The sequence below is a fragment of the Pan troglodytes genome, chromosome 6 (genome assembly GCF_028858775.2).
Source record: "Pan troglodytes isolate AG18354 chromosome 6, NHGRI_mPanTro3-v2.0_pri, whole genome shotgun sequence".
Lineage (NCBI taxonomy): Eukaryota > Metazoa > Chordata > Mammalia > Primates > Hominidae > Pan > Pan troglodytes.
Window position 1 is genome coordinate 98,324,916 of NC_072404.2, and position 18,025 is coordinate 98,342,940.

Genomic DNA, 18,025 nt, shown 5'->3' on the forward strand with positions numbered 1-18,025 from the left:
ATCCCAGGGATGAAGCTGACTTGATTGTGGTGGATAAGCTTTTTGATGTGCTGATGGATTCTGTTTGCCAGTATTTTATTGAGGTTTATTGCATCGATGTTCATCAGGGATATTGGGCTGAAATTTTTTTTTGTTTGTTTTATCTCTGCTAGGTTTTGGTATCAGGATGATGCTGGCCTCATAAAATGAGTTAGGAAGGAGTCCCTCTTTTTCTGTTCTTTGGAATAGTTTCAGAAGGAATGGTACCATTTCCTCTTTGTATCTCTGGTAGAATTAGGCTGTGAATCCATCTGTTCCTGTGCTTTTTTTGATTGGTAGGCTATTAATTACTGCCTCAATTTCAGAACTTGTTATTGGTCTCTTCAGGGATTTGATTCTTCCTGGTTTAGTCTTGGGATGGTGTCAAAAAGTGGGCAAGAGATATGAACGGACACTTCTCAAAAGAAGACATTTATGTGGCCAATAAACATATGAAAAAAAAGCTCATCATCACTTGTCATTAGAGAAATGCAAATCAAAACCATAATGAGATACCATCTCACGCCAGTTAGAAGGGTGGTAATTAAAAAGTCAGAAAGCAACAGATGCTGGAGAGGATATAGAGAATTAGGAATGCTTTTACACTTTTTTTGGGAGTGTAAATTAGTTAAACCATTGTGGAAGACAGTGTGCCAATTCCTCAAGGATCTAGAACCAGAAATACCATTTGACCCAGCAATCCCATTACTGGATATATACCCAAAACATTATAAATCATTCTACTATAAAGACACATGCACACATTTGTTTATTGCAGCACTGTTCACAATAGCAAAGACTTGGAACCAACCCAAATGCTCATCAGTGATAGACCGGATAGAGAAAATGTGGCATATATACAACATGGAATACCCTGCAGCCATTAAAAAGGATGAATTCATGTCTTTTGCAGGGACATGGATGAAGCTGGAAACCATGGTTCTCAGCAGACTAACACAGGAACAGAAAATGAAACACTGCATGTTCTCACTCATAAGTGGGAGTTGAACAATGAGAACACGTGGACACAGGGAGGGGAACATCAAACACCAGGGCCTGTCAGGTGGTGGGGGGCTAGGGGAAGGGAGGGGTAGCATTAGGAGACATACCTAATGTAGATGACAGGTTGATGGGTGCAGCAAACCACCACGGCACGTGTATACCTACCTAACAAACCTGCACGTTCTGTATATGTATCACAGAACTTAAAGTATATATAAAAAAGAAAAAAAAAACTTAAAAGAATTTTGTGTTTAGACTTGGGTTCCATCCCCAATAAATCTCACTATGTATATGAAAATATTCAAAAATCCAAAAGAAATCTAAAATCCCAAACAATTCTGGTCCCAAGCATTTCAGATAAGGAGTACCCAATCTATACTGTGCCATTTCACATAAGCAACTTAAGCATCTGTGGATTTTGGTATCCACAGGGGTCATGCAACCAATTCTCAAGGATACTGAGGAACAATTGTATATGTTTTCACACATTTTATCTCTTTGTAAATTGTTTTGTAATTTTCTTAATAATATCTGTAGTGTGCTACAAGTGATATTTCATGGTTATAAAATTAGTGACAGACAAAATATCTAATTAAGTGTCTTGCAAGGACAATACTACCTGCTACTTAATGGTAGATGGTACAAGGGCCCAGGAGACTTTCCAGATCTCCTTGATAACCGGAGATGGGGACTTCCCAGAGACCCCACCAGGAGGGAACTTTAAGACCCTCATAGCAAACATGCCTGGATATTACTGGGTCTCTATGATAATGAGTCCTAAAAAACCCTAGTTGTTCTAGAGACAAGGCCGCCTCAGCACAGAAACAACCTTTGTGTACTAGCCACTCATCCATTTTTTTTTTTTTTTTTTTTTTTTTGAGATGAGGGTCTCTCTTGTCAAGGCTGGAGTGCAGCGGCATGATCATGGGCCATCGCAGCCTCAACCTCCAAGGCCATGAACCTTAAAACAAAGCTTACCCTTCCAAGAATAGCTTAAAGTCCCTTTATGAAAGAAATACCTGGTAACTGACCTAGATTTAATGCCAGTATAAGAAGAGGAGAAGAATCCCCCAAACTCTGAGAATAGCCTCCAAACAGAGATCCTCCCTGACTGACCCCCTGCCTGTACCTGGCCCATGCCACCAGCCTGCTCCTGCTGTCCATCTGATAAGAGCCCTGCCTAAATAGACCTCTTGAGCATTAGATGGTGTCTAAGACTCATCTTTCATGTGTAATGGATGGAAGAAGAGAAGTCACCCCAGGGAAGCTGGTCAACTAGGACAACTAGGGACCACCGAAGTGACATTATCTTTACAAAAAGGAGAGGTGTTTTTTGTTGTCGTTGCTATTTCTAATGTTGATGGAGTCCTATTTACCAATTTATATTTTAGGTTTGTGCTTTTTGAGTCCTGTTTAGGAAATATTTTTCTAGTCTGCGATCACAGAAGTTTTATCTTAACTTCTCTAGAGTTTCAGATTTAGATTTTACATTTTGATCTCTGACCATTTTAAATTATTTTTTAAAATTAATTTTGTATGTGATTACTTTTGTATACTATGTGAAGTATGAGTTGAGAAAGCGTTGGTTTGTTTTTTTTTTTAAATTAATGTCATACAGATTTTGATTTTTTTTGGATTGTTCTATTCTGTTTTGTTAATCTTTGCAACTACTTTTCCACTAATACCAGAGATAAGGTAATATGATCATGGCGTGTAAGTCATCCAATCTTCTTCTTTTTCAAAATTGTTTTGGTGATTCTAGTCCAAGATTTCTCAACCCTTGGGACAATTGACCATTTGCACTTGATAATTATTTGCTATGGGAGGGCTGCCTGGGACACTTTAGAATGTTTAGCAGCATCCCTGGCCTCTACTCACTAGATACTAATAGCATCTTTCCCAATTGTGATCACCAAAAATGTCTCCAGACAATGCCAAAAATCCCCTGGGAGACAAAGCCGTCCTCTGATTGAGAACCATTATTCCAGTTTTTTGCTATTTCATTTACATTCTAGAATTGGCTTGAAAATGTGGCAAAGAACTGACATAACTTTAGTAACTTTTCTAATCCTTGTATGTGGCATATCTTCCATTTACTTAGGTTTTTAATTTCTTTTAGCAGGGTTTTATAGTTTTTATCATATAGAAATCGCAGCTCTATTGACCAATTTACTAAAAATACCTTATATATTTGATACTATTATAAACGGTGCTTTAAAATTTACTTTCTGATTGTTGTTTGTAATACAGTCATGTGCTGCGTAAAGATGTTTTCATCAACCACATATATGAAAATGGTCCTGTAAGGTTATAATATGGTATTTTTACTGTTCCTTATGTTTAGATACATAAATACTTACCATTATGCTACAATTGCCTGCAGTATTCAGTACAGTAACATGCTGTACAGGTTTGTAGCCTAGGAGCGGTAGGCTATATCATGTAAAGTATAGTAGGTTATATCATCTAGATTTGTGTCTGTACACACTATCATGTTCACACAATGGCAAGTTTGCCTAACAATGCGTTTCTCAGAAAGTATACCTGTTATTAAGCAATGCATGACTTATATAGACATGCAATTTATTTTTGTATATTAACCATATATCCTGCAACCTTGCTAAACTCTCCTGTTAGACCTGGTAAATCTCTGATAGATACCTTAGGATTTTCTACTTTGACAATCATGTCATAAGTGAATAAAGATATTTTTTCTCCAATGAAAAGATTTACGTTATCTGCAGCAGTAGAAATATTTTCATGTTGTTTGTTTAATTTTTATCTATTTATCTATCTAAATTGTTTATCAGTTTAATTGCATTGTAATTAATTTAATTAGATTGTCTATTTATGTAACTAAACTGTCTCTGCCATTAAGTAGTTTTCAGTAAGGCATTTCAAAAAATAGATGATTCAATAAGATAGCTAACTAGAGTCTGTTTTAAGTTAGAAGTTTAGCATATTTTCTAATTATTTACTATCTCATTCTTGCATTGAGAGATAACAGTCACATAAATTTTGAATTCATGAAAACAGACAGATTATTTATTTCCTCCCAGTGGCTGATATAGACTGTACCTCTGTAGAACATATAAGACTTAATGCCCATTTTCTTCTATTTTTAAGCCTCTGTGCTATTTTGTAAGTCTTTGTATACCAACAGAAGTTCAGTCAAAGAAGTAAGAGGATCATATTATATACGTATAGAAAATATGTTTTTTTTTCTCTTTATGCCTTTGCAGGTTTTAAGAAATTGCTACCCATATTTGAATTCTTACATTTGGTATGAGAATCAAATTAGATTGTGTATATAAAATCATATTTTAAGCCGTAAAATGAGAGGCAAATGCTAGATATGGCTTACGCATGCAGTAAATACTCCATATATAGTTTTTGAATTGCTAGTGCTTTTCAGATATACAGAAAATTTCCATTGAACCTTAAAAGCCTCAAGAAGAAAGAGAAGTGAGCTAATTTTTTTTTTTTTTTTGGCTCAGCTTTTACTCTAGTTACTGTTACATAACGTACCTCTGAAAATATTACTAAGCAATTAGGACAGAGTTGTTTTATGAGATTAACAGTGTTCTTTTAAATGCCAGCCATCCAGTGCACATAGTTGAATTTTTCTACTTTGCAGGAATTTGTGCAATTTCTCCAAATAAGAAATATTTGGAGGACTCTAGCATGGCAGAAAACCTCAGTGGGTCTGAATTGTCTAGGACCATACATCGGAAGGATGATGCTTCTTTTCTATGTTAGTGCTTAGTCTCTGCTATTCCACATTTAATGCTTTCTCTGTCTCCTTAAAAACATTTCCAAATAAAAAATTAAAGAAAATCTGATAGGTATGCACTTGCAGACATTGCTTCAACATTTTGTATTAATATAGAACCATTGGTCAGTAATTATGCTGAATATGATTTGGAATAGAAACTGAATTTGAATCTTACCTGTTACCTGTACATTTCTTCCTCAAAGGAAAATATATTTTGTGTACATACACACACACGCGCGCGCTCGCACGCACGTATATGTCTATTATTTCTGTAATTGATTCTGCAATGATAGCAATAATATATTTTATTTGATAATATCTCCAAAAAACCTTGAAAGTTTTAAGATGTACTTACTTTCTGCTGCAAAAATTACTTTTACATTCAAGAAGTTCAACATCTTTATTACAAAAGGTTTCTGGGAAAAATATAGATTTCTATAAACTATATGTACATGGACACAGGAGATTGGTTTATGGAGATGAGCAAAATGACCATCAGACACTCACCAATTGCACTGAACTCAAACTTTAAAACAAAACAAAACCCATTAATATGCAAATGTAGGCAACTCCTGCATTCTTTAACATATTTCTGAATAACTTCTAAAAGGATAAGTTTTTTTTCAATAAATGATGAAACTTCAAGTTTAAAATATATAAACACTAAAAAAATTGATTTCATATCCAAGGGTGAATTTCTCTTTATTTATATCTGTATCCAGCTGGTAGTGGGTGGTATCTCATTCCTGGAAATTCATATATTGGAAAGGAAATGCTTAAGAGAATATTCATTTAGCTACAAAGCAGTGGCATTTCAAGCTCTGAAATGTCATTTGGAGGAGTCCCTGATTCCATGGGGGAGAAATGTGGCTGTTCTTTGGCAGACTTGGTTAAAGCTCACTTCTCAGATTGATGGGTCTCGTAAAGTCCTATTGGCTTTGTTGACTGAGCTGTACATATCAGTATGATTTGACTGGGCTTGTGCCATATTCACATTGTGAGAATTATTGTCATTAGTATCATTAATATGCATGCATTCTCCTTGTTGTTCTTTGGATCTGTCTGAAATTTTTAGAGAAATAGAATACTGGCGAGGCCTCAAACTGATGACTGTGTGCATTTTTATTTTTAAAATAAAAGCAATTTATTAATAACCATGCATGGGACCAAGGTGGATAAGTAGGAAAACCATGTTACAATTATGTGGTTCATAACAAAATCATTTTTATGTGCAAATTTGATTTGTTATTTTTTGTCTTATCTGTTAAAATATCTTTTATGTTTTAGTACTTTGATATAGCTGATTATAATGACGTAGTCAGGCTTTTATAAATCTAATATTAATGCAGGTTACAGAAGGGGAAAGACCTTCCTTTTATTGATTGATTTTTAATAGCTTTTGTTCTTAATGATCAAAATAAAACAGTTCATGCCAGAAAACTTGGAAAGTACTAGAGCAAGAAACTCCAAACAAAAGACACCGTAATCTATAATTCCCATAGTTGCCTTTGATATTTTGATCTGTTTGTCTTTCCCAGCTTAGGGAACACTGTGGCAAAAAAGTTGGGCTTCTAAAGAATAAAAACACTCACACTCTTCCTTGATTTTTGTTGGGCTGAGTCCACCTCACACACTGAATGGATACATGGAAGAGTGGCAACTACAGTAAGAATACTGATCACATGGTACCTGATTGATTTGCAAGTGTTACTTCTGGGTACAGGCAACGGGAGGAATCCTGTTAACCTATTATATAAAAAGACTAGCATTGGTATAGGAAGTCGAAGTGTTTCCTACCGCCGTAGACCAACTCTTACCTGGTGTCAGGATTGAGTTATTTGTCTGGTCCACTAGACTCAGAGCTTCTCCTAATTTTTTATTTCCTTTATGTTTGTTCTTCTCTTGAACCTTATGGAGACCTAAAGGCCCTATGTGATTCGATTCCAGTATTCCACTCCAAATTTATGTACTTTCATTCTCCAGTTTTGCTCAATCAGATACAGTGATACATTCCTTCTTTCTGATTTGCTCTGAAACATGTCAAACTCATTCCTTGTTCAGAGATCTTAGGCTGTATTAACATAATCTGGAATGTCCATTTCCCTGACTTTTACAAGTCCCCAGCTCTAATGTCACTTTCTCAGATAGATCTCCCTTCACTACTCTCTCTAAATAACCCTCCAGTTAACACCTATCTTTTTGTTTGACCCCATTTAAAAAATAGAACACATTATTTAAAATTGCTTTGAGGTTTTTATTTATGTATTTATTGTCTGTCTTGATTTTCTGTCACATTCCCCCAACCTCCGAGCACTGTGGTATTAGAATTGAGGTTGTTTATTTTGTACATCTTTGTATCTTCATTGTTTAGATAATTTTAGCAAAGAGGCAATGCCTAATAAGTAAATACTGAATGAATGTTGGATAATAGAGCTTGGTTATCTGTTTGCATGAATGTGATTATTAGATAAGTTCCAGATCATAGAATCTTAAGATTCTTCTTTGTACTCACTCAAGACAAAGAGGACCTAGTCTCCCAAAAAAAAAGGTTGTCTACCTTCCCCATAGAAAATAAGGAAGATTTTCATTCCTTCATAATATAAATATATGTTTAATACTACACATAATTTTTATTGATTGCATTCTATTATATGGATATAAAATATTTTTAATCACTAACATTTTACTGTTGATCATTTTATTTTCTTCCAGTTGTTCTGTATTATGAATGTCACCTCTGTGGATATTTTTGTCCACATATTTGTGTAAAACTCTGATTATTTCCATAGACTACATTTGTTGAAATGAAATTGCTATATTAAAATATATGCCCCTCTTTCAGTATTTTCCATACTACCATTTGAAAGTTTGACTGATTAAATACTTATGGTTTAAACACTCATAAGGAAAAATAGATATTTTCAGAAAAGTTTGAAATTCTTGGATACAATTGTTTGAGTTTTCAGTTTTTTTAATTTAACTGCATTGTTAAAGTGAATAAAGATTGATTTTTTTTCCAAAGTGAGAATCAGAGAAAACTAATTTGTCTGTCTCACTCTATAGCCATTTTAGCCAAAATAGGAATGTGAATTGTTTCAAGTTGTCATTCTTTCTTACTTCTGTTTACTGTTACTCTTAAAATAATTGAGGGTAACCGAAAAATAAGGCTTGAAACACATCAGCAAGAGATTGTATTGATATTGCTCATTGTTTTAATGAATAGAATCCTTTAAGCTAACTTTGAGGGATGTGTATCTCTTTTCTTAAAAGTTAAATGTTACGTTTTATCTCACAAAGATGTCAATTAGCATGCTATAAGAGAAACTGTTTCTAAAACATGTTTCCCCCCCCCACCCAACACGGGTGGCATGAGCAGATATTTAATGCAGCTGCTGCCTTGCAAAAATATCAATCACATTGTACTCCAAAAATGTCCAAGTAAAAAAGGAGCAACATTTAAAATGTGTGGTTTTGGGGTCACCTGTTAAGGTATCTTTAGTTTTCTTTCCTAGAAAAATGATTTTCTTCACTGATAATATTTCAGCTTTGCTCTTAAGAAAAGTTAATGGGTGAAAAGATGGAGTTTAAATTCTTAACAGTGGGTAATTCACTTATTTTCACTATTTGGTTTTACAATTTGAAAAATGAGCATATTTTAGAAGACACTTCCCCAAGATAAGAATTACGTGAGTCTGACGGGAATTATTAAGTATAGCGAGAGAAGATTGGAGAACAAAGTCATTTTGAATACATCTTAGAAAAGGAGATTTTTGGGCAGTTGCGGCTCACGCTTATAATCCTAGCTCTTAGGGTGGCTGAGGCGGAAGGATCTCTTGAGCTCAGGAGTTTGAAACCAACATGGGCAACATAGTGAGCCCTTGTCTCTATTTAAAAAAAAAAAAAAAGGAAAAAAAAGTTTTTTTCTTTTTAAAATAACTATGTGGTAAATACTTTTTGAATGAGTTTACATAACTACCTGATGCAATATATTTTCCATGAGGAGCCTCATATTTCTGAGTCCTCAATAGCAAAAAATGAGTTTTTAAAGGATATTCCATATAAACAAGCATGTTGCTTTTTACTATAAAGAGTAGCTAAAATTTCTCCTTAAGAAAAGTATTATTTTATCTACATGAGAGGCTTTAATGTCTTTTTGGAGCTGAATATTATCCAGAAGCCCTCAAATTTATAGAACAAATGTGAAGAATATTAAGAATTCTATCTAGCTGGAAAAGCAAGCCTTTGTCTTAGGAACCTGGTGTGTATATTTCAATCTCAAATTCTTAACTTTTCTGTAATCCAAATCCCAACTGGTTATGATTTATATTCTAGATTTTAAATTTTTTTCTTTTTCATCATTTTACATTCTACCCAAATCTTTAGTAAAAAGCCTATTTTTGGATATTAAACTATTAACACTTATAATTGAATTCAGACTCATCTAGTTAAAATACTAGGGAAACAGTCCAGGACATTGGTCTAGGCCAAGATTTTGTGGCTAAGACCTGGGAAACACAGACAGCATAAACAAAAATAGACAAATGAGACTGTATTAAACTAAAAGGCCTTCTGCACAGCACAGGAAACAATCAACAGAGTGAAAAGACAACCTGCTGAATGGGAGAAAATATTCGCAAACTACTCATCCAGCTAGGGACTAATATCCAGAATATATGAGAAACTCAACTCAAAGGCAAAAAAAAATTAATTTAAAAGTAGGCAAAGGATCTGAATAGATATTTCTGAAAATAAGATATACACATGGCAAACAGGTGGATTAAAAGATGAGCAACATCATACATCATCAGGAAAATGCAAATAAACCACAACGAGCTATCATGTTACTCCAGTAAGAATGGCTATTATCAAAAAGACAAAAAATAACAAATGCTGGTGAGGATGTGGAGAAGAGAGAACTCCTATTCCCTGTTGGTGAGAATGCAAATTAGTACAGTCATCATGGAAAACAGTATGGAGGGTTCTCAAAAAACTAAAAATGGAACTACCATATGATCCAGCAATCCCAGCATTAGGTATTTATCCAAAGGAAAGAAAACCAGTGTATCGAAGGGATGCATGCACCCTTATGTTTATTGCACCACTATGAACAATTGCCAAGATATGGAATCAATCTAAGTGTCCTAAGTGTCTTTTACATCAACCAAATTATGTCATTGTTAATTGCACACATACATAAATAAAAGAAAATTTCAAAAACATGGTTTATGTCATTGGCTTTGCTATTAGCACCTTGCTTATCACTAAAATTAATAACAGCAATAATAATGTTTATGGCACTCTATTACCATATTTCAAAATTTTAGTTTTATATTTAAAAATAAAGAAAATTATAATATCGTAAGTGTTAGAGAAATGTCTGCCATCTAAACTTTTAATTTTCTAAGCTAAAGTAGTCTGAAAGCAGAAAAAATTACCCTCAACTGGACTACTTCTAACTGGGATAGTTTTTTAATATGATGGACCAAGGAACACAGAAAAAATATTAAATGTAGTGTATTTATTCTGGAATTAATTATGAACATGTTAATATAAAATGTTATCTCACACTGTGAAAATCATATTGGTAAGACTCCATGCCATTCTGTATTTCTGTAAAATTCTGTATAAATGCTAGCAACTCTATTTTACTTTTGTTGCATACACTTTTCTTGTGGCATGAAGCTTCAATTTCAGACAGAGCAAACTGTGCCTTGACTTATTCATGCTGCATTAATTAAAGCAACGTATTTTCTTCCTTATAGATGAATACTGCCTAAAAATAGGAGTTCTGACAATCTGTCTCTTATTGATGAAAAAAAATCTTTTGATACACTTTGAATTGCAAATGAATGAAAGCTCAATGATTAGACTTTGAACACGTCACTCTACCATTCTTCATTTTGTGACTCAGCATTAATATTTTCTGTTTATGAAAGGAGGCCCATTTAAAGTAGAAACTTCTGGCCTCTTTGGCGCTTTATGTTCCCCACATCTTAGAGTTTATCCAGAACACATTTTGTGGTATAATAAGAGAACAAACTCACAGCTTGTGTTTATTGAGATGTCTTAAACCTTGCTTTCTTTCTAATTTGATACTTAAGAAACCTTGGATTGACAACCATTGCATTATGATTTTCTATTTGAACAATACTTCTAGCATCAATGCATACTTACTTCAAGGCAGAATAAAGAGGCTAAAGTGAATTCATATTGGTAACCTCAAGCACAATTATACACTGATACAGTATCATTGTATAAATATTACCTGAAAAGTAATCTGTATATGTGTGTGTTTCTTTCATGCAGAGGTTATCAAACACATGAATTAAGCAAATATTCAAGGTCTATAAAGGTAGATAAAAATATTTTCTGGTATTCTTGCATTAATTATGAAAGAAAATTGTGACGTTTTGAAAAATTTTATATTATTCTCACAATTGAGGAATTTGACTTTTAGGTGGATGAGATTTTGAGAAAAAAAGTATTATTTTGAACTGAAATTTTCCTTAATAAGTATGATTAAATTCAGCTCTACACTGATATTTTATTGATTTATTTAATTGTTCTTCCTTCTCTGGGTCCCTAAACTTTCTTCTTAGTCTTAAAAAATTATTTAATAACAAAAATAAATGTAAAAGAAGATGATAATTGATCATTTACTTCTAAAATACTTAGCTAGTCTCTTCATTTATATAAATACATAAGTAAATGTGTGTGCATATGTGTGTGTGTGTATATATATATATATATACAGAGTACTATTATATCTGTAGTTATAGATTTGCTCAATATGAAATAGAAAAACAGAAGAACACATTTTGTTAATGGCAGATTGTATCTCACAGCAGTGAATCTGACATCAGGTGATTGCTTTCTAGATTTCTGAGCAGCAAAAGTAAGTGTTCAATACAAAGTATTCATTTCTGTGAATACTTATCATGGAAAACATGAGCTAAACAATTGGAGCCCACTTGGATCTAGAATTTTCCTTAGAAATTCAAATGATAATGACAGTAATTTCTTTGTATGTTTTTATTTCTCTCATAGGAAAATTTTATTTTATAAATTCAATGGATATAAACACATAAAATATATCCAAAAAGTTCATTACCTTGAAAATTATTCATAAAAATGGAGGCTCCTCATGCATATGACAAATACACAATTCAACAATAATTCCAATGCTCATGTTACATGTTTTACTAAAAGACCAAAATCTTTTCATGTATCTTATTTTATTTATGTAACTAATTTTGACTTGTGGCAAGTAATAATAGCTAGGGCTGAGTCACACAGAGCCATCCATAGATATCACCATGAAATATGGCTGTTGTCTTGGCATTTGCCTTATGCTGTTGTGTCTAGTCACTATGAACTATGTATAGTACTCTTAAAATGGCTGGCCACCTTGTGGCTCACCATATGTGTGATTATAATATTTCTGACTTTGAATCGAAGGAGATGTCACACAGTTTGGCCTTTAACCTACCTCTGGAGACTTTCAGATTTAATGTCACATTGAAGAGTAACTTGTTGCATTTTAGATACTGATTCTCATGATGTAGGATGCTTACATTATTCATTACCCTTCACTTGCTCAAGACAAATACAGACTAATGATAGTGTTGGGAGGAATTCTACGGCACTCATTTCAATCTGCATTAATCTAAAAACTGGAGAGGTCGACATATTATTTCTTTCATATTGTTTTCCCACTAAGGAATTATAATTCCAACTAAATCTCCGAAAGTGGAATCTTTGTTCCTGTATAGAGATGTAGTATTCTTTCAAGGTTTCACCTGTGATTGAAAAGAGTTCATTATCTTTGGTAGTGAGTATCATTCACTTGCCTGATGCATTCAGCTTTTTTGACTGCTTTGTGAGGTCTCTTACTCTAGAGGTTGTCTGACTTTTGACTTTTCATTTGTATACCAAGATCATCCTCTCTGAAGTGTTCCCCTTCAATTCGGTAAGATTCATGTTTCTTTCTTGTTATGTAGTACACATTTCTTATGTATTGTCATTGTCAGTGTTTATGGCAAGTTTACCCTTACAGGTGAACTTTGTGAAGAGGACTATTCAAGTGTGTTATGTTACCTTGTTACTACATTTTGAGAGGACTATTCAAGTGTGTTATGTTACCTTGTTACTACATTTTACACATAAGCTTAAGTATTAGTTAAATAAATATGTGGGTCCAGATTGTTTGAGGGAATGTTTTGCTGGTTATTAACTAGCTCCAAGACATTAAAACTTTCTTAGACTAGAAATGTTTATGTGTTTTTAATACACATAACTGCAGTCTTACTGTCCTGAAATCTTTTAGCCTCCTGGAAACTCTTATTTTTATTTTAATATTCAAATAATATGGCTGGAACCTTTATTCTACTTTCTTGAGAATATCTGAGAGCTGTCATTTCTCCTTCTAAGCTCTTCCTCTGATACCTGGTTTCTGCCAATTTGTTCATCCCCACACTGAATCTCATCTGCAAGTGCTTCCCTCATAGATTTATAACGTGTTTGCATACTGATAGCTGCTCTCATCTCCTCTCACCTCTATTGACACAAATTCATGATAGCTGTGTATAGTCAAAGTATTAATTATTTGGAGGGATGGAAGTGGTTTATAGCACTGTACACTATGGGCAGCAGCTTAAAATGTCATATTAGCTACCACGCAAAAATTCATCCATCCTGTGCCAGGGGAAACCTTTTACAGGTCATGCTCCTTCTATGGCCCCAGTTTATTGTTATCTTCTGAGCCTCTGTGAAATTTTCCTTTTTTTCTAAGTTTTGGCACAAATATTCTTGATAACTCCTTGTACAAAAAAATTAGCTTGCACTGTCCTCTGCAATGAAAATTTTGACCTTTAATAACTTGCCCTGAAGAAGACAAAAAAGTCTTTAAAATGTTTTTTTAAACAAAGACTGTTTCCCCTTTTTTAAATCAAATGTGTCTGTTGTACAAATTATTACATAAATTTTGTTATACATTCATTGTTACAGTTGTTTATTCAATTATTTTCAAAATATATTTCAAAATGTATTTTAAAAATAACTAGGTGAAGATTATGGGCTGTGATCTGTTCTGAAAGATAGCACCAGAAATAAGACCCCACCCCTACCATCAAAATGCTCAGTCTACTGGTTGGCAGATGGAGAAGTGGTAAACAGAGAACTATGATGTAGTTTGACTTGAGCTATACCAAAAATAATGTGGCAGCACCAGTGGTGTTATCTGGCCTGGAAAGGAAAATGTGTATGTGCGGGAGTGGGGGGTGGTGCTCACAGAAGGCTTCTAGGAGAAAAAGTTATTTGAGATATTCGGGCATGAGAGGGAGGAATAAGAGAAGGTACAAAGGAGAAATGTAGAAATAAGGAGGGATAAGAAATGTGGCAAAGTACTCTCTTAGGTGACTCTTAGGTGAGGGCTAAGTTAAAAATATGCATAGAGTATTGTTAGCTCTCTTAGAGATCTATTTATTTAACATATTATCTTTGTGATTCTTTTAAGTTAATAGTTTCTTCTATTTATTTCCATGATGTCAAGATACTTTTCTCCTTTCTGAAATATAGTACTGAATTCCACGAGCTTTGTGAAAATATGTTTTGTTGAAAAATTACTTACATGATATAATTAGTGTGCCTGAGTAGACTTTCCATCTCCATCAGACATGGTGTAGCTGTTTTTGGCACAAATATTTATTGAAAAAAAGAAAATATTCAATTGGCTGTCAGTTTTCTGTTTAAACAGAAGCAAACAAAAAGTTTGATACTTTTTCCTTCTGAATCCACCAATGATTTTGTCATTGACAAATAACCTTGGATAATTAAGATTTATTCAGGATAAAACTTCTGCAAGGTAGGAACTTCAGAGAGTTTTAGTGTATGAAATATATTTTAGACATTAAAGAGCTGAATGTGAATCAAAACCTCTGATTCTATCACATGTGCTCTTAGGCACAATAAAATAATGAAAAAACACCCAATTCTATTCCAAAAAGCTTTTAACTTGAAATTGAACACATCTATTGCAGTTTAAAGGAAAGTTTTCTAAATAAACAATAATTATGTTGTGTGTTGTATAAATAATTTATCCATGTATTTTTAAATTACTGTTACAATTTTTAGTGTCTTATTATTTTAAAGACAGCATATGTTTTCTTTGTTTGGGTGGAACCATCATTCACTAATCTTTAACGTGATTGTTTGCTGGTGTTCTCCAATTAAGCCTCATAGGTTGTGTAATTTATGAATGTTTAGATGCTAAATGAAGATTGATTGCTGTCCTGCACTTCAGTTTGAGGTATCCACAAAGGAAACATCTTTAGTATTTTTTCTGCATGACTATTTTTGAAGTTTTTATATCCCTAAATGCAGCAGTGACCTCTTTACAGCTTTTAAAATGAAAAGAAAAAATTCAAGCACTGGTTTGTAAAGTACCTAGCTGAAATGAAATTCCTCAAGAAGAGCTCATGAGATTGAGTTTTTCCATATCTCGTCACAGAATTTGCCCTCGTGGGCATGAGGTAAAAAAGAACTCAGTGGTTCATGATTAACGTCAGGAAACTATGATCCTGGCATGACAGAAACTATATCACCAAAAGCAAAAAGTAAAGAAAAATGATGATTGCTTAGCAATTTACACCAGAGGATGAAAGGGAAAGGCATTTTAAATTAATGGTCCCAAAGCCTTGACGCTGCCCTGCCACATTTCATCAATCTGGTCTGAGACATATCTCCTATGAAAAGGGGACTTCATAGTCACTTAACGAATACCAAACAGTAAAGTTTTTAAATAGAGGCCCCTTTTACATTTTACATTAGAATTTTCTCTGTAATACACAAGGTTTTAGTGTAGAATTTGATTAAAATATACTCTGCTGCCTGGAAAAGCTTTTCCTTGTAAAGCTGCCTAGTTTTATTGTCAAAATGGTATTTGACTGCAATATCTTCAATTGCATTGAAGAAACTTGTAATAACAATTCATTGTCCTGAGGTTTTTATAGACCTAAAATGGTTTATCTCTGCACTCACTTCCTTAAGGACCAGAAGTTGTTTTGTAGAATTTGTATAGAACGCTGTTTGTACTGGTAAATTATGGTTTCTCTTCACACAGCATCATTTGCTCTTCTCTCCAGTCAGGATACCATCTAATTCTACAGTTTATGTAGCAAGCATCCAGCCAGATGACGATATGTAGTTGTATCAGTGTAGCAGTCATGCATTGCTATTCAGGTTTCTGAAAAAGAGTAGTGTTATGGGCAGTGTTCTGATTTAAACTTGCTCCTCATTGAACTCAGTATTGCTCCATTTTAGGTCATTTTTGAAAAAGCACAGAAAGAAGAGTTCCTAACGGGGTGGCTGCGAATCGATAATTAGAAGGAACATTCTCCATGAATGTCTTGCTTAGGAAGTATACCTAAGAATTGGGGTCTAAGAATATATAAACCATGTTTTTGGAAATTTATTTCATTTATGAATGTGTGCAGTTAACAAAGTGACCTTGTGGGATGGATTGTCTGCTTTTCACAGAAAAGTTATAAATGTTGTTAAACTCACACAAACACACACACATATATATATATGAATACGTATTTATATAATTACATAATTATAAATTTATAGTCTTAAAAAGAGAGAAAGCATTTCATTCAAACATTAGCTTAGTAGTTTTTTTCTGTAACAGAAATGTGTACAGTGCTATTATGAAGGTATGCACTCAGTAGATACAGCCACTTTTATTTTTATAATGTATTTTCATAACATCACACAGAAAAAAACCCTAGACAATTAACATGTTTAGCTTCTGAGTTACATGAATGCAGCCTAATTAGAAAGGTGCCATCTAAGACGGTCTCAAAAGCAAGGAGGAGGGAAGGACATTCCCTTTTCATGGACTAGAAGACTTAATATTATGAAGATGTTAGCACTACCCAAAGTAATCTACACTTTCAGTATAATTCCTACCAAAATCCCAATGATGTATTTTCAGGAGTACAAAAATAATGCTAAAATTCATACGGACTCTGAAAGGGGCACTGAATAGCCAAAACAATCTATAAAAAACAAAGTTGAGAGACTCATACTTCCTGATTTAAAAACATGTACAAAGGTACAGTAATCCAAACAGTGTGGTGCTGGCACAAAGCCAGATATATACACCCATGGAATAGAACAGAGAGCACGAAAGTAAGTCCTCATGTATATGGTCAAATGATTTTCAATAAAAGTGCCAAAACTTTTCAGTGAGGAAAAGGCAGTGCTTTCAACAGATGGTGCTAGGAAACATGGCTATCCAAATGCAAAAAAATGAAGTTGAATCCTTTACCTTATACCTTATACACACATCATATACACAAATTGACTCGAATGAAAAATCTAAACATATGAGTAAAAACTATGAAAGCTGCAGAAGAAAACATGGGGCAAAATGTTTATAATTGCATTTGCCTGTTATTTCTTCGCTATGACTCCAAAGATAAAGGCAACAACAGAAAAAGAATGATAAGTTGTATATCATCAAAATTAAAAACTTTTTTTTACATCATAGAATCCTGTTAGGAGATTTAAAGGACAACCTATGGAATGAGAAAAGGTATTTGTAAATCATATACCTGACAAGAGAGTAACAATATATCAAGGACTTCTACAAATTATGAACAAACAAATAAACAAAAAAGTAAAATAATAAAATGACAAAGGATTTAATACACTTTTCTCTAAAAAAGATAAATGGCCAACAAATGCATGAAAAGATGATGAACATCATTAATCAGTAGGGAAATGCAAATTAAAACCACCTTACAACTATTAATATGGCTATTACTAAAAGAAAGCTAAACAATCCCCAAGAAAACTGAATATAACAAGTGTTGGCAAGGATGTGGAGAAATTGAAACACTTGTGCACTGTTGCTGGGAATGCAAAATGGTGCAGCTGCTGTGGATAAAAAGTGTGGCAGTTCCTCAGAAAACAGAATTGTCATATGATCCAACAATTCCATTTTACTAGATATACACCCAAAATAACTGAAAGCAAGAACTTGAACAGATATTTTTACACCAATTTTCATAGCTGTGTTATTCACAATTGCCAAAAAGGTGGAAATTACCCAAATGTCTATCAACAGATGAGTAAATAAACAAAATGTGGTATATACATACAATGAAATATTTTTGATCTTACAAAGAAATTCTGATCTATAATACAACATGGGTGAACCTGGAA

At 33.6% G+C, this 18,025-nt stretch overlaps 1 protein-coding gene across 2 annotated transcripts in view; it reads left to right on the forward strand.

The window, feature by feature from the left end:
• ZNF804B (zinc finger protein 804B) overlaps window positions 1-18,025 on the forward strand; it is a 581,991-nt gene that overhangs the window by 189,834 nt on the left and 374,132 nt on the right. The window lies entirely within an intron of this gene.